This window comes from Prinia subflava, chromosome 11 (assembly GCF_021018805.1).
Source record: "Prinia subflava isolate CZ2003 ecotype Zambia chromosome 11, Cam_Psub_1.2, whole genome shotgun sequence".
NCBI lineage: Eukaryota > Metazoa > Chordata > Aves > Passeriformes > Cisticolidae > Prinia > Prinia subflava.
Window position 1 is genome coordinate 7,937,430 of NC_086257.1, and position 26,475 is coordinate 7,963,904.

The window sequence follows — 26,475 nt, forward strand, 5'->3', positions numbered from 1 at the left end:
TAAAGCAAGAAATTCTAATTCTCAAATTCAAAATTTCTTTTCTTTCAAATGCCTTGAAGTTTTGCTAAAAAGTATTATACCTAAAAATACCAGAATCCTTAAACAAACCATCTCACTTGACCTAAGCATTTTTGCAATTCCTGCAGAAACTCACACTTAAACATATTAATATGTAGAGGTATGTTTGTGAAAAATCAGGTGTTATTGATTTTAAACTGGATTGTTTGCTTTAAACCAGTGTTAATTTTATGCATATATATACATACACACACAAGTCTTAAAGTCTGTGCAGCCATGCTTGGTTTTGGATTTGCAATGGCAGAAAACCAATTATTCACAAAGTCTCTTCCTGAAGATGATGCTGTTGCATGTGTACTTAAACTTGAGCACCTGAGCATAAGCCTTGAGTTTGCTAATTTTGCATCTGCTTATTAATTCATATCTATGCAGACTTTAGAGCAGGCTGAATACAAACTTGGGAAATTCATCGAGCTCCCTCTTTCTGTGAGCCCAGATCTCTAGATTTTTGGTAGTTTTACCTGAAGACCTGTCAATAGCTTCATTAAATCAAATAAGCCTCCAGCCAGGATTCATCTTTTATTTAGAAGCAACTGCCTGGTTCCTTTATAGGTTATACATTGCTCTCCTATGTCCCTGTTTATCCTTTATCTGTTCTCTGTTTCTGGCATTTTCCCATTTTACAGTCCTGTGTTTTGCCTACCTAAGCCACCTCGGGGTGTTCCCATGCAAGGAATCCCATGGCTGCTGAAGGTGCCCAGCTCAGCATGCTTTGTTTCCTTTTAAAATAATGTAGATGGGGATAAATGGAGAGAACTACAGCTCTGGGGAGAAGGAACAGAAATGTCTCTCCCCCTTGACAGTTTATACATCTCCTATAACAGGGAACGTGTTTCCAGACCCATAGAAACATACTTTTACTTTTTTTTTTTTGTTTCCCTGCCTCTCCCCTCCCCCTCTTGTGACCTTGATTTTACCCTTAGATTTTAAAATAATGGCTATTTAGTATTTGGGAAGAGTCAGCAGCCACCCCAAAACACCCATCAGGATTAATAAAACCAGTGAGGCACAAGGCAGCTGGGTGGAGGGTTGGTTTGTGTTTCTCTGCAGTGCCAATCCCCTGCTCTGCCCCCAGTCAAACAGCCAGGATAATGCTCCTCACTCAGCTTGTCTGAAGATTAAATTAGCTGCTATTAGTTCAGCTCTTTGAAGATGTACCCAAAGTGTGCTAAGCAGCATTAAATGAGTTTTAGTCATTAGGCCCTGGAGAAGTTTTGTTGCTTTGGGTCAGTGTTGGAGCCAGGGCTGGTGCAGGGAGCTCAGCACTGCCCGCTGCCACACCAGGGCTTCTGTCCTTAGACAGGCACCTCAAAGGGATTTAAAGGACCTGTCAAGAGTAATCCTTGTCTTCACAATTAAGAGAAACTTTCATTTTCCTAGAGCTATCTCGGAAAATTTCTGTCTCCTTTTCAGCAGACCTTTAAAGAAGCAAACCACCTACGTGATTTATTAAGCCCAATTTTGATTTCATTTAAAATAAAGAAAAGCTGTCATGCTGTCTTTCAAATTTAAAGGGGAGTGGGCAACTACAATTTTCATTAAATTACTCCAGATTGTAAAGGGTGTAACTGAGGTGAGATCTGGGTCCTTTTCAAGCCCTCTAGTGGTAGTTGCCCTGTTGGTAAACATGGGAATTTGCCCCATTACTAAACTATATTATTTGGAATCTTTAACAGGAAATTCAAAGCCATTAGAAAGCAGGGAGAGGAAAAAAGAAATTGTTAGTAGAAAGGTAAGTAGTTCTATGCAGAAATAATTGTGATTTAACTGTGCAGAGTAGTAGAAATTCTCAATGCCAGATCAAATAAAGAGAAAAGGCAGAAAGTGCCACCCTCAGCAGATTACAGGGCCTGTCCTTCAGGGACTGACAGGTGGTATGGACTGAAAATGCTTCTGCAGAGCCAAAGCTCACCCAGTTCCCCCAAAGACAGGGTCAGAGTGCCTAAAACTCAGGATCTGAGTACTCTGGTGCTGTGGAGAAGCTCTCAGTGAATGAGCTGCACTGGCCACACAGGGAAACAGCTCCTTTTATTCCTCTAGGCTGCATTTCTGCCACTACTCTCCAGCCTCTATATTGCCATTTCCGTTTGTTTCTTAGGCTTTCCTTCCTCTGTAAAGTCTTCTTTCAAAACTAATTTACTAATGGCACAGTCCAAGGCAGCAGAGACAACACAGAAGAATTTCAGTGAAAATATTGCTGAAATTAGGGGGGGAAAAAAGGCTGAACATTAGGGGAAAAAAAGTCATGGCAATAAAATCAGTATAGGTAGGACCACTCCTATTATGACGTGTATTAAATAATGGCTGCCTTTTGCAGAAAGAAACTGTTTAAAAAAGTATTGCTAAATTTAAATTTATACCAATTTTTATAAATGCAAGACAACCTTACCATTTGTTTCTAGAAGCAATTTCAGGATTTTAACAATAAAACTGACCTGTCCAGAGCCTGTCAAATATCCAGCCTGCCTGTCTCAGCCCCTGGGTTAATGGACCATCTGTATATTCTGCACAGGACTCTACCTGAAGCTATTTTACTTGTTAAATGGCTAAATAGTAGCTGACATGCCTGGCAGAGCATTCAGTGTTTCTCAAGAACACCTCTCCCAGAATTTTCTGGCAGATAAAAGCTTTTCTCTGGTGGTTCTGAGTGTTTCTTCAGCATCTCCTCTTCACCATCTAGAGGATTTTCTGGAGTGCTTACATGAATAGAGGTGCTTGTTAGAAGTACTCATTTCAAGGAAGTGTTTTGTGAGTGAAACAAGAATTATAATAGACAGTCAAGAGATCCTTTGGGGAAATGGGGTTGGTGGGAACAGACAGAACATCTTTGCTGAATAAAACATTTTTTTAAAGAAATGTCAAAACCAAGCATAACAAGATACCTCTTCCAGAAGGGGATGGTCTTCACCCTGGATACTTTCCCATTACCTTTCTCATGTTCCATGAGAGCTCCAAAGTGTCTGAATCATTTTTGGACTATCTCAGAAAAGTGTTTAAGATGTTTATTTGTATTCTAAGCATTTGATAAAGTAATTTTTAAAATGGCAAAGTAATAGAGTGGCCTTGCTTAATACAGTCCTGAAAAGGAGAATAATAAAGTGTATGTTGTTTTGCTTGTGGTTATGGTATTGCACAAAAAAGACAGAGCAAACAAAGAAATATGCATCACTTACTAGTATAAGGTTCTCTGAAAACTGTCCTTTGTGAGAAGGATGATCACTAGGCAATGTACAGACCATGTCCAATAAAATGTACAATGAACACACTGTGTGGCAGAGTTTAATTTCCTGGCTCTTATGGAACTTAAATCTCAGTTTTAATGGGACTGTGCTGTTGCACAAAAGGCACCACGAGGCAGAGTGATGCAATGGCTACGATGCAAGCTGAGTGCACAGAATTATGTTCTTTTCCTGGATCTATCATTGGCTTCCAAAATCATTTTTTTCATTTCACTTCTACAGCTCAATTTCCTCCTTGATAAAAATGGGACTAACAATGGCTTCTCACCTTTGACACTCCTGGATGAAAAGTGCTTAGTATTATTAATTCATGAATTTATCAGCCTCAAGCAGAGTTGTGACCTTGAAAATGGAGAAGAGTTCCAGCGTCTGCAGGGGCTTCTGGGGAGATCATTAGAGCTATTTATTTTACCAGGCAAGCACGTGGCTGTTAAAGTGATGTTGCAGGGCTGAGGAGGAGAGGCAGAGTCACACATCAGATAAAGGGGTGGTTTTTATGCCCAGACACACAGAATTATGGAGATACAGTACTGAGCAAAGGTTGGAATAAGCCCATCACAGCCAAGTGGAAGGGCTGCTCCCCTCCTGGGAGATGCAGAACAAAGTTTTGAAAAACTCTCCATGCTTCAGTGCAAAATCTTATGGATTAGTTATAGCAATCAGTCATAACTATTGATTAGTGTGGCAGTGCACAGGGCCTCACAGTAAAACCTCCTTCTCTGTAGAGATCCCTTGGGAACAGTGTTCTTTTTTAAGGTATTAAAATGATCAAGAAAACTGAGGCTGTGCTTTGTAAATCTTTACTAAAGAATGGCAATCCCAAGACAATTCATCATCTGAGTTCCGAAAATTCTCTCTAAGAACATTTTTCATATGGAAGTCAGCCTTAGTCCATTGATATTTCATAAGTCTATGTAGAAATAGCCCAATAGTTTGCTTTACCAAAACATTCAGTGCTTTATTAACTTGATGTGGGCCTGACATTGGTCTGAGTTTAGGCTTCAGGCTCTGCCAGTGTCTGTGTGAAAGGCAGACGAGCAACTTTCTCATGTTGGCCTGAGCAATCTTAAAGGATGAATTCAAACAAACCTTGGGAAGTGAGAAACCATCCGCAGGTGGTGTTTTTCCAACATGTTTACTGGAAAGAAATGTTTACTAAAGGGTGTAGATGCTGAATAACCAATCATGTTCTTTGTGCCAAACTACTCCATGAAAGTAAAATTTAGAAGAATAAAGTTGGCTCTCATCTTTACCATCATAAAGAGTTATGTTGTTATTTCTGTGCCGTCCGAAATCCATAACAACAACTTGCCTTTTTGCCTTGTTGCAAAGAGGACTGGGGAGCCCTGAGTGAGTTACACTGAGGGTTCTGCAGCTTTTCCTCTGCCCTGCAATCTCCTCTGTGCTCCTTTAGCCGACGTTAACTGTGCATCACTGCAGCCTGTGTGCCCTGAATCACCACCAAGCAGCTCCTCCACTCCCTCTGTGACAGCTCCAGTGCAGGGCAAACACTCCTTGTGCTGCACTGATTCCATGTGGCAGGGATAACTGGGCTGGCAGCACGGCTTTGTGCATTGTAATAACTGATGGAAAAGAGACGGGAATGACTTTCAGGAAGAAGAACAGAGAACGTAAATTTTCTCCTCTCAACCAACCCAACATGCTTGTGCTTATGTTGCATTTTAAAGGATTAGAAATTTAGCTGGGACAATGAAAACTGCATGCATCTCTTATAAAATATTTATATTACACCTCAAAGTAACTTTTATAACTGATCTTAATACAGATGATATCCATTTTACCATATAAAACACGCTCAGGGCTTTCTTGTTGCTGTTGTTTTGTCTTGTTCTGAGTGGGGATTAGTGATACAGAGTAGTAACTTTTCTAAGATTAGAGAATGCAGAGAAAGGAAAAGTGCAATCAAGCAAAATATTTATCAGGATTACCCATACAGTGTTTGTATGTGTAAATAGGTGTAAGAGCATAACCTTTGGAGCTACAGACATGTTCTTAAATCTGATATACACAGTGTGGGTTTTGTCCAACAAATAACAAGGTATGACATCATACAATGTGTATCTATAATCATACAGTGTGTAAATATGACACAGAGAGATGAATACATGACACATTTCTTCTTACAGACTTAGATCATATGCCTGAAACTGGAAAGAAATTTTGGATATCAAGAGAAAATAATACAGAAAATAATGCAGAAAATAATTCCTTTTCTTCTCTACAATCTCTGAGCCTTCCGTACAGGTCAGACTGAGATTTCAACAACTTTTCTCACAAAAGTACAACAAATACATCACAATACTTAAATAGAACAGATACCAGTGGGACTCTCAGTTAAGAACATTTTGCCTCATAGGGAAAATCGTGACCCTATGGATTTTTCAGTTACATTGAAGTTATGACTTAGTGAATCCTAAAATACCCTGGTGCCCTGTTAAGCTGCTGTTAAGTATTTATGTTCATTCTGAGCTACTGGCCAGCTCGATGTGGAGCTGATCAAGCTTCTCCAGGAGCTAAGGGTTGCCTTAGCTGTTTATTTCTTGCTTAGTCTCCTTGACATGAAGGAGTTTAGGACACTTTGAACAGAAAAAAGAATTGCAAGTGTGAGACCACATTCTCTTCTGGGGAAGTAAAAATGTTGAAGAGAGATACAATATTTTTTCCACTTTTCCAAATTATGCATTGAGTGGCCTGTAAAAAAACCCAACAAAATATCAATTTCCCAGCAAATGAAAGAAAAAAGAAAAACATGGCTGTTCATAAAACCATATCAAAAGTCTTCCTGATTTTTTTCAAATTTGATTGGCAACATTTGACCAAAGCTGTAAAGATAGTGTGTGTGCCATTATCTTTAGCCTTTCAGTCTGAACTGACTGTAAAAGGCTCACTTTAATTTAAAACAACACCAAATCTCTTAGCTATCTTGCCTATTTTGGAAGATCAGTGCAAACATAATATAATAACTAATACAGCAATAAAACTTCTGCAAGGAGAAATTTATAGTACATTAATCTTTAGATTCTGTATTTGGACTGGAAATGATTACATGATAATGGAGTAAATGCTTTGCTAAGTGAATGCAAACTTAAATACTGTATATATCAAATGTGGACATGCTGAAGAATAAATCTACACTACAGATTAATTAATTTACAGATAGAACTTTCTTAAATGAAAGCTTCTGAAATAATAAGTCCAGGGAAGTGAGTAGGCCATCATTAAAGGGCAGGAAGTAAATTCAATGTGAATCTATTAAATGAGAGAGAGCAAAGTTTTCTATTGAAATAGTGGAAAAATAGCTACAGCCATCAAATTTTCCCTCCCCCAGGTAGGAATCAACTGTTCATGCAGCCTGGAGGTGTTGCCAAATTTATTAATTAAATGTTAGTGTTACCTAAACACAGAAGACTTCATATTCTGTAGAAATATTCCTTCCACAAGGAGGAGAGTGCATGTAAAAGTACATCCCAAGATGTTCCCTCACTGCCCACCACTTAAAAGTCAAACTCTGTATCAGATTTAGTCTGCAATGCATCCTTCATCTTTTTTTTTGAGAAAATCTGTGTAACTCTACTACCAGATGGGGTTCTGCATGTGAAGTCTTAGCAAGCAGCCAGATGAAAAAAAGGGGAATTAAATCCTTACCACATGATTTGCTCTAATGCAGTACCAGCACTGAGCCATGGCCATTTCTGTAACTCAAGGTCAGTCGTGACCCTCAGAATCTTATGGATAGCTTGGGCAAGAAAGCCATAAACACATTTCTTGTACTATTTCTTTCCTTTCTTCTCAAAGCACTACTATGCTAATTGAACTAGAAGTAAAAAAAAAGAAAGGTAATTCCCCTTCCCCCATTCCAGTGATTTTCAGTTAAAATTAAACCTGGTTAAACTGCAGCAGATATCAGCTCTGTAGAACTGGAACTGGGGAAATAGGTTATTCTAAAATGGGAGTTGATGGTGGCCCATGTTCAAGATGCCATGGTGTGTTGGGTTATATGGCAAGGTGTTGGTAGTGGGGGACCTACAAGAGTGGTTTATCTGAGAAGGTGCCAGAAGCTGCCCTGTGTCCAGCAGAACCACTGGCAGTCTGTATGGGTAAGGCCTCTCCCAGCGTGTTAAAGTGCATTATAAAGAGACAGGCCCAAGCATTGCAAGGCAGTGAGCATTGCTTCACTCGTGTTGCCCAAGCTCTGACAATCGAGCTGTGCCTTTTACGTCAGCCCGGCTGCGCAACACCGGGCACAGCCCGCAGCTCTGCAAGAGGAGATCTTCCTGACTGCTTTCCCTCACAGCAAAAGGCTCACTGATAAGGGCACTGCAGGGAGAAAAACAGCAGTGTTTGTTGGCAAATAGTGTTTCCCAATTTGAGGAAACAGCTGGGGAAGAGGATTGTCAGACGGGTTTAAGAAGCACAGAACCGACAGGAGTAGCAAGAAAGGTGAGGAAACATGACCTCAACTCCACCCAAACCACAGGCCACCCACATCCATTTTCTGATATTTACAGATGAAATAGGAATTAACTCTTCCCAGCTTCTTTCTGTTTTCCTGGCTGCCCTGAAGCTGTGACCTACGGCTGCAGCTTCTGCACAGGCTCAGGAAAGCGCAGCCAAACCCTCTGCATGTCTCTTACCCAAACCTTGAGTTCTCCCAGAGCATGCCAGCTGAGCTGCAAGGAATGGCCACAGCCATGCTTGGGCACTCTGGGAATAGGAGACCAAGGGATGAAAACATGATGAAATAAAAGCATGAAATGAAAAGGGTAAAGAGCAAGAATGTTACAATTTAAGAATAAAGATAAATAATGGAAAAAACTCTCTCCGCCAGACTGTCAAGAAAAGATTTGGGAAGCTTAGCTTTGGAAAGAAAATCTTAACAAGAATATAGAACTTCAAATTATGAGCCCAAAAGTGTTCTTATAATCTTGAATTAGTTTTTGAATACAGAAGTGAAAATCTGAGAAAGCAGTGTTAGTTAACAGTCTAATGTCATGCCAGTGCTAGTATAGGTATGAATTACTGCCACAAACCCCAGAGCAAGAGCTGTGCTGTTATCTCTCTGATAGCACTCACATATTTTTTTCCTGATATTTTTTGGTAATGGTGACATAGTTATCATGCTATGTAATCACAAAAGAGAGCTGAACATGGTATATAGATGATCTCTTAGTGTCAAAAATTTTGCAAATATTGCTATTATTTCCCTGTTAATAAATATCTTGGTTGGGATGTTTGAAAGAAAACCCTTTTACAAAAATCATTTACTGCACTCGTTGTCAGCCTCATTTTCCACACACCAAACTCATCCAATTTGCAGTCAAGAAGAATAATTTGCACTAACTTGCCATGAACCATTTATGGCTTCCTCCTGAACTAGAGTCATTATCAAGCCAACACAAGGCTATTCTGTAGGTAAATTCATAAAGGATCTATGCCTACAGGACACAGGATAGAACACCTTGCTTATTTACAGCTTTTCCTCCCAGTTACTTTTCTTTCAATTTTCTTTCTTTCTTTCTCTCCATCTACTTCCAAGAGCTAAGTCTTTTGGAAAATGATTTTCAGTGTTGCAACCTGTGTGTATTTGCACTGTTGGAACTGGCTCCTGATATTCTGTGCTCGGGTGGGAGGAAATGAGTGATAGGGATACTGAGGGCCAGGGATATTGAGGGCTCTTCAAGGTAGCCAAGTGATCTTGAAAAATCTAAGGCAACCACAACTGGCTGACAAGGACTTAGCACCCTTGTAGTTCATCTTACAGCCCCCTTGAAATGATCCTCCATCCCTTCCAAGTCACAAGGTCCCCATTCATTCAAGCTGTGCAGGATCAGTCCCATGGGGCTAAAGCATATGCCAAAAAACTGTCAGAAGCCAATAACCAGCACATGTGACAGCAACACTTAATTCCCTGGATAAATATGGGGGTTCACCTGGCATGAACAAGGATTATGACCTCAGAGAGGGCTTTTCTGATAAAACCTCTGATATGTATCAACTACAGTCACTGTGACTTTCAGTTCTAAGCAAGAGACTCCCATATTTGCCCTTCCCTCGGCTATCCCATGCAAAACCAATATACTGCACTTTCCAAATTGCTTTTCATAAATTAAGGTGGGGCTAATTTAGCAAACTGTGCATCGGGAAGGCTTTTCAGAGTAAGGAAAATTTTTCCATAAAGCGATTTTTCAAACATGCCTTCATAAAAAAGTGTCAGAGAAAGTCTTTTAAGGGGCCATGTTGGTGAAAAAAAAAAAACCACCACATTTTTAATGGCACATGGTGGCCAACAGCAACACTGGTTGAGACTGGGACACTGCTGCAGAGCGGAGGCTGCTGCACTCCTAATGACTCAAAGTCTACGATGAACACAAATTTAAGTGAGGAATTTGAGACTATTATTAGCTTTCATCAGTCTCTCCGTGGCTTATTCACAGAATCTGGACAGATCCCAGAATCATGGTTTCTCAGCCCTCATTAGGCTCTGCAAAATGAGCCTCCCGTACTTGGAAATACCTGCTTGGCACAGTTCTCTCCTCTCTCTTCTTTCAGTGGGTGTTTGTTGCAATATTCAGGGTTCATGTTGGGCCAGATCCTTTTTCAGAGGAAGGGCTGAACCACGCTCACAGCTGCCTGAGACAGTGAAGGGAAGGCTGCACATGCCATTTTTCTTACAGCTGCACACGTAGCACAGCTGCAAATGTCTGCATGAAACCAAGTTCACATTCAAACACCATGAACACTCCAGCAGGAGTGCTTTTGTCACTGTGTGCCCTCTCTCTCCTGGATACACACACACACTGCACCAGACTGGCTCCCTGGCAATCACACAGAGCCAGTGACCTGTGAAAATGGTCCTGATCTTTCAAACATGAGCTCTGCTCTGCCAGCCCTTAATCAAACAGAAAGATCATTTATGTAACGAACCACCCACAAAAGGCTTTTATTTAGAACACACAAACACGTGTGTCGCTTTCTGCTCATAATACCCAACATAACCAGCACAAAAGCAAATTCGTGTGGATGAGGTGGCAAAGGAATGGTCTTTCAAGAGGTTAAATGTGCAATGCTAAATTCACTTGAATTAGCCAGAAGGAGCTAAGTTTGGGATGCTCAGTCTCCTGACTGAAAAGCTTAGCTGTAGGTCAGGCAGAGATGACTTGGGTTAACAACCTAGCATCCAAAAATAATTGTTGTTTCTGGTAGGAAATCAGACCCACTGAAGTCAGGAACGCTTTCTATTTTGAAGAATGGGCAGCAGTAGTGCCACATGACAATCCTCTTTTGACTGGATGCTGGCTTTTTGCTTTCAAGTGTTTCATGGACCTTTAAAGTAATTCCCAATTTTTCCAACTTTTCTCATTTAATTTTCCCAAATCCTTCAACTTCAGGGAAATATTTTATATTTCTGCTCACTAAAATTACAAGGTCTCTTCAACCCCAACAATTCTATTTTGCTCTCCATCCTTCTCTGACACAGTTTCTATCACCAATTCCTCCACTGTTACACCTTTTCCTTCCGCCAGACTCATTAAAGCATGGTGTCCTCATAGCAGCAGCTTCTTTGCCTAAAGCAACAACAGACAAAGTAAAAAGCCAGATCAGTTAATTGATATTACTGACAGGAACTCTGATCTCCAAAGAATAATATATGAGAAGTTTTCATGAGGGATTTTTGTCATGTAGCAATTTTTTTTAATTCCCTCCAGATTTTAAATGGGTTGGTTACCAAACATTTGAGTTTTGTAAGTGGCTGTTGGAGTATTTTTATGTACTTAAAGGACAGAAAAACAAAAACACTGATGTTAATGGGGGACTCAGTTGGCATTGATTACAACCACAGCCAAGGTTTAGAGTTCTGCCTCATGGATGTCTTACAAAACAAGCAAAGCTTTCCAAATGTTTCATAGAAAATGTCCAAAATAAGGCAGTAGTATGTTGTAAGTGTACAATTTTTTTTTGTTCTTTGCAAACCCAGTAATAATGTTTTCAGTTAGCATCTTTAAAAACATGCAATTAGGGTTTCTCTTCAGTAGTATTCTCTTCAATATTGTGAAAATAAAAACAAATCATGCAAAGTGGACTTGAAAGACTATAAATATTACTGTTAGCTCTGGGGTATTCCACTTTTCTGATGGCAAGGATTACGAGTTGGGACTTTGCTGTCTCAGTGGAAAGTTTGATATTAAACAGTTATCATTAGGCAGCACCAAGAAAACCTCTTGTTCTCACATATTTTCCTTCCCATAAACCAGGGAGCCAGAACTTTTCCATAGAAAAAGGAAGAGGAAATAAACGGATTTCACATAAAACCACTGAACATTTTTGGTCAGACCTCAATTATTTTCAAAAGCTTCACAGGGTGGTGGTGGTTCTGTTTCAAATTAGGGAGATGTCCAAGAGGCACACAACAGATTGGGATGTGCCTTCCTCAGAACACAGGGATGCTGCAATTCCAGGCAGATTCAGTTAAATGTGGAAATAGAAAACACACACACAAGTTTAACAGGAATATAACCAAGGAATGCAGGTGTTGGCTTCATCTGCACTGTTTTCCTAGACAATGTCTGATTTACCTGCTTCAAAACCACTGACTGGGAAAAGGTTGGCTTGTCCAGGCACAGTTTTTTTCTTTTCCCATGAAGCCTAGATTTTATGCAGCATATCTAAAATCAGCTACTTCCCAATGTTCAAACTTGCTGCTGCTCCCAGAAAAATTATATTGCTCATTATTCTGTGATGTTGAATAGTTGGTCTACTGCTGAACTCATTTGTCAATCTGCCTTAGATTTTAATAGGAGGATCCAGCTGTGCTGCCACCAAAATTCATGGCACAATTCCCAGTGATGGACACTGCTGGTTACCAAGGAACACAATCTGCTTATAGCAGATGCCTTTGGAATCATTAGGAGCTTTGTACACATACATTTATATAATGTATAGCATTAATTTCTTAGCAGTAGTAGACATGAACCTAAATATTGCCATTCCAAAGCCACAGTAATCAATAATAATGACAAATGAATTATTAACATAGAACTTAATTCAGGAATTGAATTCAGCTTATGGAATCTTCAGGTGGCTGTGAATTATTCAAACATGCACTGGTACATGGAAAACACGTTCTTTGTAGCATTGTTCAAGTGCTCAGAATTCAGGCTGTCTTTTGTTTTGGCCAAATCAATCACATGGTTCCCCAAGGAATGCGTGTGCTAAAGTTTTCCTGTAAATCTTCCACAGGCAAACATAATCATGGAGTGACAGAATCACAGAATCCTTTAGGTTGGAAGATACTTTTAAGATCATGAAGTTCCAACCATTGACCCAACATTGCCAAGTCCACCACTAAATCACAGCCCTAAGCACCATAGCTGTAGGTGCTTTGAGCACTTCCAGAGATGATGGCTCCACCATTTCCTCTTCCAATATTTGATAACCCTTCCTGTGAAGAAATGTTTCCAAATATCCAAATTAAACTTCCTCTGGCACAGCTTGAGGCCATTTCCTCCTGTCCTGTCTTGTGTACCTGGGAGCAGAGGCTGACCCCCCCTGGCTACACCCTTCTTTCAGCTATTAATGTTAATAATTAGCTAGGAGAATTATTAATTCCCCCCTGAGTTTCCTTTTCTCCAGGCTAAACACCCCAGCTCCCTCAGCCAGCCTTGTGCTCAAGAGCCTTCCCCAGCTCCATTCCCTTCTCTGGACAAACTCCAGCCCCTCAATGTTTGCTTTTTATTTTCTGCAGTGAAATGCCAAAAATTGAACAAAGATTCAAGGTGCAGCTTCACCAGTAATTATTACTGGATTTGATTCCCTTTTCCTCTGAATCTGGTAACAACTTTTAGAACTTTCCTATTACTATTCTGGTCCTTTGTAGACTGGGTTTTTTCTTGGACAGATTTTAAATAAAGTCAGCTACTGTAGTCAGAAATTTTCTCTTACCTGACTGCATGACACATGACAGGAGAAGGATGGAAGTACCCCAAAATTGTCATTCTTCCTTGTTCTCCCTCCTTTGTTTCCTCACCAGTCTTGTGATCCACAATAAAATCCCCATTGAGAACCTTTCTTATGCAGTTTACAAGTCCACCTCTAAAGTTGGAAGCACAAATAGCTAATTAGAGAATTTGCCTTCTGTAGTCTCCTCTACCCTGTAGTTTGCTAACCCTAATCAGCTTTGCCCATTTGAATGCTTCCCCACATCCTTCATTCTAACTAAGCTGACATTTTGTCAGGCTGAGCAGCTTCTTACCTCCCTTTCAGTCAAACTTGATAATTTGATCACATTCAAGATACAATTACTCTGCAGGCAGGAGCTGAAAGCTTTCCACAGTTCACTTTGTCCAAAACATACCAGTATCTGAAAACCTTTCTAGAATGGGTGAGATGTTCATATAATTTAAAAGTGAAAGGCAAGAAAATATTTAGGAAACAAACAAGAAAATTCTTGTTCTGAACCCATATTCAATTCAGATACCCATTTCAATTTATTAATCTTACACTTTTATCAAAGAGGAATACAGCTCTAAAATTTGTTTGTGAGACTTCTTATTTCCATATACTTCTTTTTAGAGAAAGACAGTTTCAATCAGAATCACACTTCAGAGGAGAAACTACTAAAGAGATCAGCACAATTTAGTAGCCAGGTTTAGTTTTTCTTATTGATTGTCAGTATAAAATAACTTTGATTGGATTTTTTGGAACTGTTAAAGATTAGCAACTCCCCTGTTTCCCTAAAATAGCCTCTAGAATCTCAGAAAAATCTGAGATAAAAGCTTAGAGCAGTTGATTTGCACCATTTCTGCAGAGGAATGCCATGACTGAGACATTCACCATCCTTTATTTTCCAGAGAAGGACAGAGCTTTCAGACAATCGACTTCATCTATGCAGATTTCTGACAAAGGATGTCAAAAGGTCACTCTAAAAGGTGTCCCTTCAGGCCATGTGGGCTTGAGTGCTCCTGTCCACAACTTATTTGCTATAGTCCACTGCTTTTAGGTACATATGAAAAGGGCTTTGTGCAAAGCTCATATTAAGACATCTCTGCATGACCTTCCTTTATTTTTTCAAAGATTCTGGACAGCCCTCATCTATGTGGCAAAGGTCAAATGGGAAACAGCTTGAAAAGAGCTACTGAAGCAACAAGGGAATGTGAATCTTTGTGCTCTTCTGCTCTCAGCCATGAAGCTACTGTACCTTATGAGCAAGTTCATGCTTCTTTGTTCCTTTGAGACTATTTATTAAAAAACAAGCCTCTGAAAGCCCTCCTTATTTTTGGTTTGAATCATATAATTAAGGGGAGGAGGTGGAAGCACACTTAAAATATTTTCACTGGAGTCACCTTTGTTAGTTGAGGGGAAGGATCTGTATTTACAAGAGATGAAATACAGGTCTGTGAGGCATAATCACAGAGAATGTATTGGTATTTGAAAATGACAGTTCTACTGAAAAACTTCATGTTGAGTTACATTTTATTATAGAAATCTGACAGTTCAGAAGACTTGATCACTTGTGATGCTTTTCATACTACATTTCTATTCTCTTTTAGCATCCAAGACAAATAGAGAAAGAGACAAATCATTCCAAGTCTGCTCAGATTCACAGGTTTTAGCAGAATATTGCCTTATTTTTCATAGTTTGAGTTCTTACTGATTGCCTTGATATGCCCTTGTAGCAACTCTTTTTCAGAGCAATCAGTTTTCCTGTTACAAGACCTGCTACGACTTTCCTCTCAATTTCAGAAGAAACCTCCTGAACCTCTTTGAGATAAGCAAGCAATAATATGTCACAACCAAAGAAATTATAGGAAATATGCTGTTATTAAAGATACCCAGACAAGGCCAGTTCTGAAAATAAGAAAACAAACTGCATTTCCATGGCTGGCCTGCCTCAGATGTTGAAGGTAGGGAGTGTTCAGCACTTGACTAAGCAGAGGAAAGGCTGAGGGCACCTTGCAGTCCAGCACAGAGGGCTGTGCCCAAGGGACAGGCAGAAGTGGCATGGAAGGGACTACAGGGGACAGGCTGTGTCCTCCCCTGGCCAAGTGCCACCAGCCTGGTCACCACTAGGGCTTAGTTTGGGGGTTTAAATGGAACCTTGTTGTGCCATGTAAGGAATATATTTAGAAATATCTGGATTAAAGGGACAATTTCTTTTTGAAGTCACATTTCTGCACCTTTCAAACAAATTCATTGTGTCACATGTATTCAGGGTGCCATTTGAAAAACAGGGACAGGCCTTTTGTAATTTGCATATATACAGTGATATTTGTGATTTCTATTTTGTAACTCACACAGAGAATATTTACTTGGTATAATGTTGAATGTGAGCTCTGTGAAATAATGCAGTTCTAGAAATGTGTCAAGAAAATGCACTCATCTCAGAAACCAAGCTGAAAAACCATGATCTGGCTTTTAAGAATCTGCCTGTGCCAATAACTCAAATTCTTTTTCCAGTATAAAAAACAGAATGTGCCTATTTAGTATAACACGACCATAATGTTATATAACAGAAGTCCACAGAACACATGAAACATTTGTCTTGCAGTCCCTAGGTGAGCACATTATCATTTTCTTCTTGTCACTCAACACTGAGCATGTTAGATAACAACCTATGATAGAATTTAATATAATGGTTTCTCTTTCAGTCAATACTGGGATGAAGACTGAGATGTTTCTAATGGGATCTGAGTAGCCAAATCCCCTGGGCAGCACGGATGATCACATCAGCCTTAAAATTCAGTCGAGCAAAAAAATAGTGTCAACATAATTTTAATACTGGAAAACAGTTGTTGCCTTCACTACCTTAAAATGAAAAATCTCACATAGAAATATGTATTTAACAAAAGATTTTTGAGAGAAACATTCTTTACACAGTTTTTTTAAAGAAGCATCTTCCCCATTTACTGAATAGAACTTCACGATTTTGCATCTGCCCTCCTATTTCTATCATGCTATTAAAAAGAAAATGTCAAAGGAACAAAACCAAAAAGGTAATTCTGAAATTAAAAAAAATATTTTGATTTTTTTTTTCTTTTGTTTCAAATGGGAAGAGGAAGGAAAGCTTTCCTGGTGGCAGGTCAGAAAGGTGCTGTGCTGGCTGATTCTGCATCTATCATAAAATTTCTGGGCTCATGAAGCAGCACTGAACCCCAAGGCAGAGGAAACCTGACAGCTTCTCATGAGCCCACCTGCTTAACACAAGACAAGAACGAAAAATAGTCCCACCAAGGGTTTTTTTAATGGGAAAGGGAATAGACCTCTTCTGTTATAATTTACAACATCAATCTGCCCGGGGCTGTACCAACACTGCTCAGGTAGCAAATCCAATGTGCAATTAGTTACCAAAAGATTGCAGATCCAGGCTTTGACTTCAGGCATCCATGAGGAACCAAACATCCTCTTTGCCTCTTTGATCCAGCCCTTAAAAATAAGCAGGTGATGATAGTACAGTCCCACCTATTGTTGCCCTTCCTTATACAACCATCAGTCACTCAAACAGGATTCAATCTGATAAGCCAACTTTTATCCTCAACTTTTCTGCTTCAATTAACTTGTAATAACTAAAACTCTCAAGGCAGCTGAAAACCAGTCAGGAATGATCTTTCAAGTACACTAACATCTGATTCCTGGGAAATGAACTGTAATTATTAAAAATAGCTTTCCAGTTGAATCCATACACTGACAGGCAGCAAATGTACATTAAGAAGTTAATTTAAAAGTACTAGGGACATGGAACCATAATCATAAATTGATTTATTTGAATTTAAATGCCCCTCTGCACATTACTGCTCGCTCTTACTGGTACGTGTGTAAAAACAGCTTACTATCAGTATTTTAATAATGCAAAGATGTAATCAAAGTTGTGCCACTTGAAAATTTGGAATTATTCATACTAGTTATTGCAAAAATAAGTAGCACACAAAAAGCTCCATGGATTTTTAATTACTTGTCATGTATAATATATGAACAATAGTGTTTCTATTCTATTATAATGAATAAATACAGACTATAATATATAAATCTCTACATCCATGTACTTTTATTGAGACCTTGCTTTGAGACTGGAAAAATACCAACACCCTGTTGTAAAAATGGTGTCTTCCAGTAAGACTTTACAGTATAAATAGACAATAAAGACAAGGAATGGAAAAAAAAAGGAAGCCTTGTTATGAACACTTTATGATCTGAGGCACTGAGGGAGTAAAAGATTTTCCCCACCAGACCATAAGAAGCTTCCGACAGAAATAAGAGTCAAACCAGAGCTCTTAAAATGCAGTCTTGTTCTCTAACCACATGGCCAAAATGTCTGTAAAATATTAAAGGTTTAGTAAGAAATGGTGTTGTGAATTAACATGAAGAGTTGCTAATACAATAATTGAGTTTATTTTGCATATTTGCTTTCTGAATTCCTGGGCATAGCAAAACTCTTCAGGGAGTGCATGACTATGCCAACAAAAAGAGTATGCAAGTGTATTTCAGAGACATCTTTTCAAATCACATGGTTTATTTTTTTTTTTTTCCCACTGACCTTCCTGAAGGTAACTTAGTGCTGACATGCTATTGTTGAATGGTTTTCTATGAGGAGGAGAACAAAATAAAATCTGGATTAATGAAAAAATAATATGCCCGAAGACTGTGTACCACAGGAAGTAAGACTGCCTTTCAGCAATTCAAAAGAGATTTCCATGAGGAGAAAAACAAATAAAAATAAAAGAAAAGGGTTCTCCAGGGTAGGAGTACCCCACAACTGCCAGTTCTATCCCACTATGGGCTCAAACACCAATAGACATCTTTGTCACTAACACTGCAAATTAAATGCAGCTGCTAAAACATTTCCTGGCTCATCTTTGTCTGAGTTACATTTGACCCACATTGCTGAAATGCTGTTCCAAACTGAGTCATGTCTGATGGACACCTTACAGAATAATCCAAGCAGAAAGCATCACTAAAAACAGAGGTGAGTTGCACTAAATTAAGAAGACAACTAAATGGAATCAGCTCCTTTTCCCTCCTTGTCACACACACACACAGCCCAAACCAAAGCCCTGCTGCAGATGAGCTCCCCATGACTGCTGAGCCATGAAATCACTGCTCACACGGGCTAGAGCCAAGCCACAGCTGAGCAAAGGCCCTGTCCAGCTTTCTCTGGCAGATCAGCCCTTTGCTCCTCTTGCTTCTCCTGGCTTTCCCTGTATACACCTTGACTTCCCCTCTGTGGACTCCAAAACCAAAACAGAACTTTATTAGCATGAAAGAAAAAATTACAGGAAGCGTCAAAAGGCTGGGAGTAACCAAACTTAATATTTTTTTTCAGTTTAATTACTGTGTTGGCACAGTGCATTACTGTGCCTTCTGAGTACAGTGCTGAGAGTATGAAAAAAGTCCCCAAAATCATACAATAGAAGTGCAGGAGAAGGAGGAATGGAAACCAGATGTTGAAAAAATGTACAACTAAGAGTATAATTTGTGGCACCACACAGTTCTCCTTCGCAGTCTCAAGCCTCACTTGCCTCATCAGGTCAGTGAAATACGATTGTTGCCTATAAAATCACAGTAATCTTGGGTTTACACCTATCTCATTCCTCCAGGTTGTAGCTCTTTTCAGCCAAAGTAACTTCTCTCCCAGGGAAGAGAACCACAACAGGGATCGACTCCTCCTACATGCATCAATACCATTACAAACTATTTTATGTTCAGATTAATTTGCAGACTTCTTGGAACAGAATAACACTAAAAAACCAGCAGGTTTTTAGTGTTTGGAGCACATGTTTGTCTATCTGACAGTGTACAAACAATGTAATCTTAAATAGCCATATTTTCCCCAGCCTTTTATGCAGAGCTGAAGGGGTTTGAACTCCTCTTTACTCCCACTTTCTCACACAAGAATCACAGTCCTGTAAGTTACCCACAAATTGCTGCTTGTAGAGAGAATAAAGCATCACAATCTAACAGTAAATAAATCTGAGTAACATCTTAAAGCCTCTGTGTTGGGAAGTAAATATTTTAGCAGTTATTTTTAAGCATTCTTCAGCTTATTAAGTTCCTCAGCAAAGTATCCTGTCTTATAAATGAGAGGGGTTTTCAGTGGGGATAGGTTTAATGTTATCCCCTGCTTTTGATAATTAACTGAAAGATTTGTTTACGAAATAATTTTGGGGAATTTAGGTGAATTCATCAAAGAACTAGATATGTTTCTGAGGAGTCCAGAAATAGCATCAATAAATCATTGCAGGACACAATTCTGCAAAAGCGGCTGATGGGCCACCGAGACTTACAATGAACAAAGAAAGAAAAAACATCTGTTTTTCTCTTCAATCTCAGCAAATATTTAAATCATCAGAGTTAAGAAAAGTGGTACCCACCACTGAAAAAAAAAAATCTATCTCAATCTACTCTATTGTTCAAAAGTAGGCATCAAATACATAGAGATACTTGCAATCAACACATATAACCTATCCTCATATATCCTATGCATTCTCACAATTAACTAGAATTCCTACTACAAGCATACAATGCTAAAGAATGAATACAGCATACCTTAATCAAAGCCTGAGGAAGGCTGGTAAGGGTCCAAATTTTATAAGCAATCTTGAGACTTTTATTAAAACCTCTTACTCTGTCCTCCAGCAGTAATCATAGCTTAACAGCAAAAATTATTAAACGTTGTAGAACTATGCAGTAGATTTAACACATTTAACTTTTTTTGCATGTAAACTCACTCCAGCAGAAGGAAAAATGGGATTTGACATTATTATAACACCAGCCTTCTCCAGCTCTCTCCAAAACTTTGTCCTGTCTTTCACAAAAGTAACAGATTTTTTCATTTTTCTGCCTGTCTTCTTTTTCCAGATCAACTCTAGTCCTAGCACAAAACTTTGTGATTTCCATTATAGAAGTTCACCTTTTATCCTTACTACTCATATTTTTTGCCTCTCATGGTCTTTTGATGAATTACTGTACTTTAACTTCCTCACTTCTCTTTTCCCCCAGTCTCTTGTGATTATACCTCTCAAAAGCCTTTTGAAATGTAAACAAGTTATAGAGTCAGAATCTCTTCCTTCCCACTGCTGCACGGATTCCTTCCACCTACACTAACAAACACTGCAGCATGGTGTTCTTGAGCTGAACCTGTGCCAATACATCGAGTTTAAGGACATGATTTTGAAAAATCTCAATCCATATACATGGTAGGTTTTGATTACATAGGAGACATGCACTAAACTGGGTCTAATTTCTATATATGATAAAGAGCTCATTAAATTATAGAAATTAAAACCTCCTAAATAGATGGAATTTCCACTTATAGGGATGTAGGTATCTGCATGTGTATGTAGAAGTGTATCCCATTTTAATCAGCCATGGTTCTTCCTGCAATATGAGAATTTATTACAATTTATTATATGCTCTCAGACTGACCATCAATCTTTAACCAATGTCACAAGTTACTGCTTCTTCTTCGGTAGAAGAAAGGAAAGTTGCTCTTGGCATTTGTTCTCAATTCTTGTTTTATGGAGGTCTAGTATCCAAAAATGCAAAGGCTTTTCTTCTTCCTCCTTTGATTATAGGGTAAACTCTATTACATCCATATTTGCATCTTCTCCCCTATCCCATATCAAATGTTACAGCTCAAATACATCTCTGACAGAGGTCTGGTCTCTCAGTCTTCTAAAGTGAATTATTAGTCAAGTATTCTTTTGTGGAAGGAGGGGCTTTTTGCTGTTTGACATCTGGCAGTCATTTAAAGCACTGGCAACTCCTCACTACACATATCTGATTTGCTTTCAATATTTTCTTGGTCTAAATGCCACCCTATTGCTTTTCTTGGCAAAAAAAAAAATTAAAAAATTCTGTTGGGTGGAGCTAGATTTCCACTGCTAGATTTTCGCTTTACTTCATGCTGTAACAGACCCTTTAGAAGTATCTAATGTGCAAAATCTGTTGTTTATACAGATCTGCAGCTGGCTTTGTCCCAGTTGCTCGAGAGTGATATCTAAACATAAAATAATCTCTGTATAAACTGTGGGTTTGTAAAATATGTAAGCACTCTGTGTTTGTTCAGCCCAGGTCACTTGCTGAAAATGAAGGTTATGCCTGGGTGATAACCATCAGATGTCGGTTCAGAAGGCAATCCAAATTTTTCCGAAGTTTAATTACGCTCAAGTCACAAGGACATGAAATGGGGACAGGTTGGGCAGAATTTTAAAACATACCATCCGCACATGCAAAAACTTACCCACGGTAACTGCACTTCCTTGGATGCTGTGACGTGAAGTCAAGTCAAGTAAACAACATTTAAAGACATCCCTAATTATGAGATTGCACCCTCGGAGTCATTAGAGCTGCAATCAGGAACAATGCCTCTCTTCTGCTCCCACAGAGCAGTGATCCTGCTCTAATGATCCTGCTCTAATGATTAACTGCTGCTGAAGGGTAGCACAAGGTAAGGTTAGAAGAGTTTTCAGGCAAGGAAATACCTGTGTCTCTTCAACAACACAGCTTATCATATTAAGGGTCCTGTATTTTAAAAAAGTGAGGGAAGTTGTAGTTATTTCAGTTTTGGTACAAGGTAATCTCACCTATCAGTGACAAAATCCCACTCTGACATTGCATTTGGGGTTTGAGGGGTTAATCTTAGAAGCATATTATTTACATCGAGGTTTAGAAAAGCATCTTTTCATATTAGAAGAAACTGCCATGTGAAAGCTAAGGGAAATATTACCTGAAAAAAATGACTCGTTTTGGTCTAGTTTTAATGCCTGCTTTATAGGAAAACCAACTAGAAAGGTCAGTAGGTCATTTTTGCCAAAATTATTATTTTAGGCTTTGCAGTGCTTTCAATCAGATATAACAAAAAGCATCAGGCTACTTCAGCTATGTAGATTATCACTTACTAGTGCACACTCCCTGCTGTTAGTACAGATCAAAATAGCACATACAGCTTGGCAAAATCTATCATTTCTTTTCTGATCCCTCTCCATAACCTTCTGCAGGTTCCAGAAACCAGAATCTCCTGTCATGGAGGTGCCACTGTCTAAAATAGGGGGCCCCATTTCCATAGAACACTCCAGAAATTAACATGCCAACACAGCACCCAGCATAACTCCATGTGCTGAGCTCTGGGATTTCTCTCTCTTCAAAGTTACCCTGGGGCTGGAACCTTCTCCTCAAAGCCTTTCCCTCTGAAACCCCCTCCTGCCATGGAGTGTGTCCACCACAGCAATGAAAATATTTGGGTGGCATCGGGTCATCAGCATGATCCTGTGGAAGTTTAACATAGTAATCCATACAATAAAGCCCTGAGATTCTTTGAAATTTATCAGTCTTTGAATCTTCAAAGAAACTTTCGTTTTGCCCAGCTGAAAATTGAAAAGATCAGAGCATAGCTGTTCTAATAAAGAAGTTCAGCTTAGTTTGTGTCAATCTTCTCTTCCAAGCTCCACCACTTCAATCCTCTTAGTGTCCTTTCCGAGCTCAAATTCTTGTCCATTGAATTATTGCAAAATGCTCTGTGCAGTATTTGGAATACAGGTGGTTTAAGCAGACCCTCAGGCTGTGCTGGCTCAGTGGTGTCAAGGTTGAGGTGTGTGTGTGTCCAGGGCTGCTTTCTGTGTGCCAGGGCTGGAAGCAGGGCAGTGCTGTGCCCTCCACAGCAGCTGTGGCTTAGGTGATGTGCTCCTGAACCACTCCAGCTTCACTTCTTTTAGCCAGCCCTTCTGCCATCTCTGTGAGGTTCTGTGGCAAGGCAGTGCACTGCTTGTCATTCTACACCAATAATAAATAGTATTTGTTGCCTTTACTGTTGAGACTTGTTTCCCACACTCTGTTTTTTAACTTTCCACAAAACGATACCCACAGGGTGCAATGGCTTCATTCCAATGGTTCACCTGCATCTATATTTGCAAACCTTTGGGATAAGAGATTGATCTCTCTCCTATGCTCTCCCTACCTGCTGGAGTGATTTGCTCTTGAGGGAGCAGGAAGCTGAAGCTGACCCAAATTTTGTTTCCATTTCCCAGTTAGGTTCAGAGTCAAGGTTACTTGAGTGTCAATAGCTATAATTTCTACCGTGTCATAAGCTTAAGTATTTTGGGGGGGGTTTCCTAAAAGGTGCTCAAGTTTGCTTTTATAGGATTTGAAATATTACATTTCTCTAAGGATTCATACAGGGGGTAGAAAAGGCTGAGGCAATCAATAAATTGTCTCAAAAGAAAAAAAGGAGGGGAAGAATATATCTCCTTTAACCTAGGGACTTTTGGGATCAGGTAGATTGTTCCTTAGTGAATAAGCGAATCGAGATTACAACTGAATTCCCTTTTGGAGAATTTTTAATATTCTTAGGTGGCTGTGGTTAATTCTGTATTTTTAGTTCAACTCTTCAGCCAGCAGCTGGCACAACTTCAAACAACAGAAATACACAACTCTCAAACAAAAACACAAGATTGACCATGGTAATCAACACATAGCAAATATAATTAGAGTTCAGTGCTTGGACCAGACCGAGAGCAGCATCCTGACATGGCAAATGTGCCTGTTGGGACAGCTGCTGCACCTGACAGCCTGTCCTGTGCCAGCTCCTGTCTGCCTCTCCTCCCCTCAACCCCCCAGCCCCTCGTGCTGCCCTTGGAACTGTGATATGTTGAGAGGGGGCCAGGCCATCTGCACCAGTTCTGCAGGCTGCCTCTGCAGAAGTGCTCAGCCCTCACAATGGAGTCCTGATTTTCCAGAGGCTCTGGCACCTGTTCAGCCATCACACTGCAGCCTACCAACATTTTCAGAAGTGCTTGGCCATGAGCAGTTCCTGTTGATGTGAAGCATGTCTGTGTGCTTATCTACAGCTGCCACCTCTTCTGCAGGTCCTTCAGGCACCTCCTGTGCTGGAGCCTGTGTCAGCACAATGACCTGTCCCACTGTGTCTTGGAGAAATGTAACCAAAAATGTGTATTCTATTTTCATCTGTTGAAGTTGATTGGGAGATATTGTTCTTTATCTCTTGTAACTCTAGGGGTGGAGGGGGAGGGATGCCTTCTGTTAATGGGACACCTGATAACACCAGATATGGCAACACCTTCTTATCTCTGCCTCCACCCATCTTCCTCCCAGGGACATCCCCTGTGAATGGGCCATTGAAGGCTCTCACAGGACTGATAACATCACCTCATCCCATTGGGAGATGCTCCATCCAGTGGGAGGAGACAACCATTCCCTACCCACATAAAATGGGGACACAGGGACCCCAGATCAGCCGGTTTTCCACTGAATTCTCAGAGGAAGACCAAACCCATCTTGCCAGCACTGGGCCTTTTTTTCTACAGGATCATCTCTACTCCACAGAACAATATCTGTTACTCCAGGAAGACTTATTTGGACTGCTGACAACAGGGTGTCAAGTCATATCTCTGACTCTGTCAGGGTTTTCTAGTACTTTTGTTTGTTTGCTTGGATTTTTTTTGTTTTGGTTTGTTTGTTTGTTTGTTTGTTTTTTGGTGTTTCTTTTTTTTAGTACTGCATTTATATTTGTTTAATATTCTTAGTAAACAACAGTTGTTCCTATTCCCATATTTTTGCTTGAAAGCACCTAATTGCAAAATCGTAATAATTTGGAGGGAGGAGGTTTTTATATTCTCCATTCCAAGGGAAACTCCAGTTTTCCCTGACAGTTACCTGTCTTTCCAAACCAAAACACACTGTCAGGCACATCTTTAGGATGGGAGGTCCCACACAGGGGAGAGATCACAGTCCCAGCAGCTGCTGGGGTCTGCCCTGCCTCGCTGGGGTTCTGCCAGCAGATGTGGCACAGCCCCAGTGCAGAGCAGCCCCAGGGATCCCTGATAGAGCCCTGGGGCTGTGGATGGAAGGCTCCAGGACTCTTCTCCCAGTGCTCACAATGAGTGAGCCAGATCTCAGGTTAAGAGGGGGAAAAGAATGCAAGGTTGAATTCTCATGTGTGACTCACATTTCACATGTGCAAGTGGGTCTGTAAACAGCAGAGACAGCATCAGTTAAACACCGAGTGCCTCTAACCAGCTGCACCTTTGCTCTCTATAGGAAGACTTGATGGCATTTTGAAAATGGCTGTTAACCTTGAGGTGAGGTTCACAACAACTTGTCCACATTTATCTCATCTTTGCAATGCTCCATGCAGTGTTTCTTCAAGCTTGTACCGTGGATGTAGCACACAGGAATCTCTCCTCAGATTCCTGAACACTGCTCAGATAAAGGCAGCTTCTCCAGAAACTAATCTGGATGGAAATTTTCCTGTTTTGTGAACATTTTTCCTGTATTTGTTAGGAGTGGGGTTGCCACCTACCTAAACAGAAGCACAAGGAAGTAAAGCCAAATTCCCTGCTCCTCATAGGCAGAATGGGCATAGGCCACTACATTATTGTTTAGATAAAATATTTTCCTTACAAATGTGTCTCTCCTAATGTTCCCTTCAAACTGCAATTAGCATTTGTTTGATACTTCAGGTATGATGATGATTTGCATTCATGCCTTTTCACCAGGCACTGTGGTTTGGAAAATGCCAGTCCAACTCACCAGAAACAGAGAGAATGCATGGATCCAGTCTGAAAAGAGGAGCAGGAAGGTGGGCAGGCAGGTAAATCTGCTGTAACATCCCACTACAGTGACTGAGCCAGGCTGCAGGACACAAAGTCTGCTGAGGAGCAGAAATACTAAACTACAAGATATAAACAACAGATCACCGAGTCAGCTGAAAAAAAACCTAGACCAATTTTGTCGTCTAAAAAGCCATTTACTCGCCTTCATCTTTGCATTTTCAAAGGTTATCCTTTCGTACGATAAGTAAAAGAAACCTTTTTAAAATGATTAATCTGACAATGTTATTTTTAACTTTCACAACATCCCATGCTGTTATGACAAGCAGTGCACAGCTCAAAAGAAAGGAATGTTTTATCAAAGTATTCCACACAAAGAATACAGAGCCCAGCATGGAATAACTAATAGCCCAAACTACAGCAGTAGTGTTTTTTTTTTTTTAATTCTTCAACCCAAGATGCATTCAGGTGTATCAAGCTGTGATCCAAATCTTTTCTGTGCATACAGTGTCCCTCTGTCTGACTTAACACTTGACTTTTTTCTAAGCATATTACATAGCAACACAGAGGTGGGTTTTTTG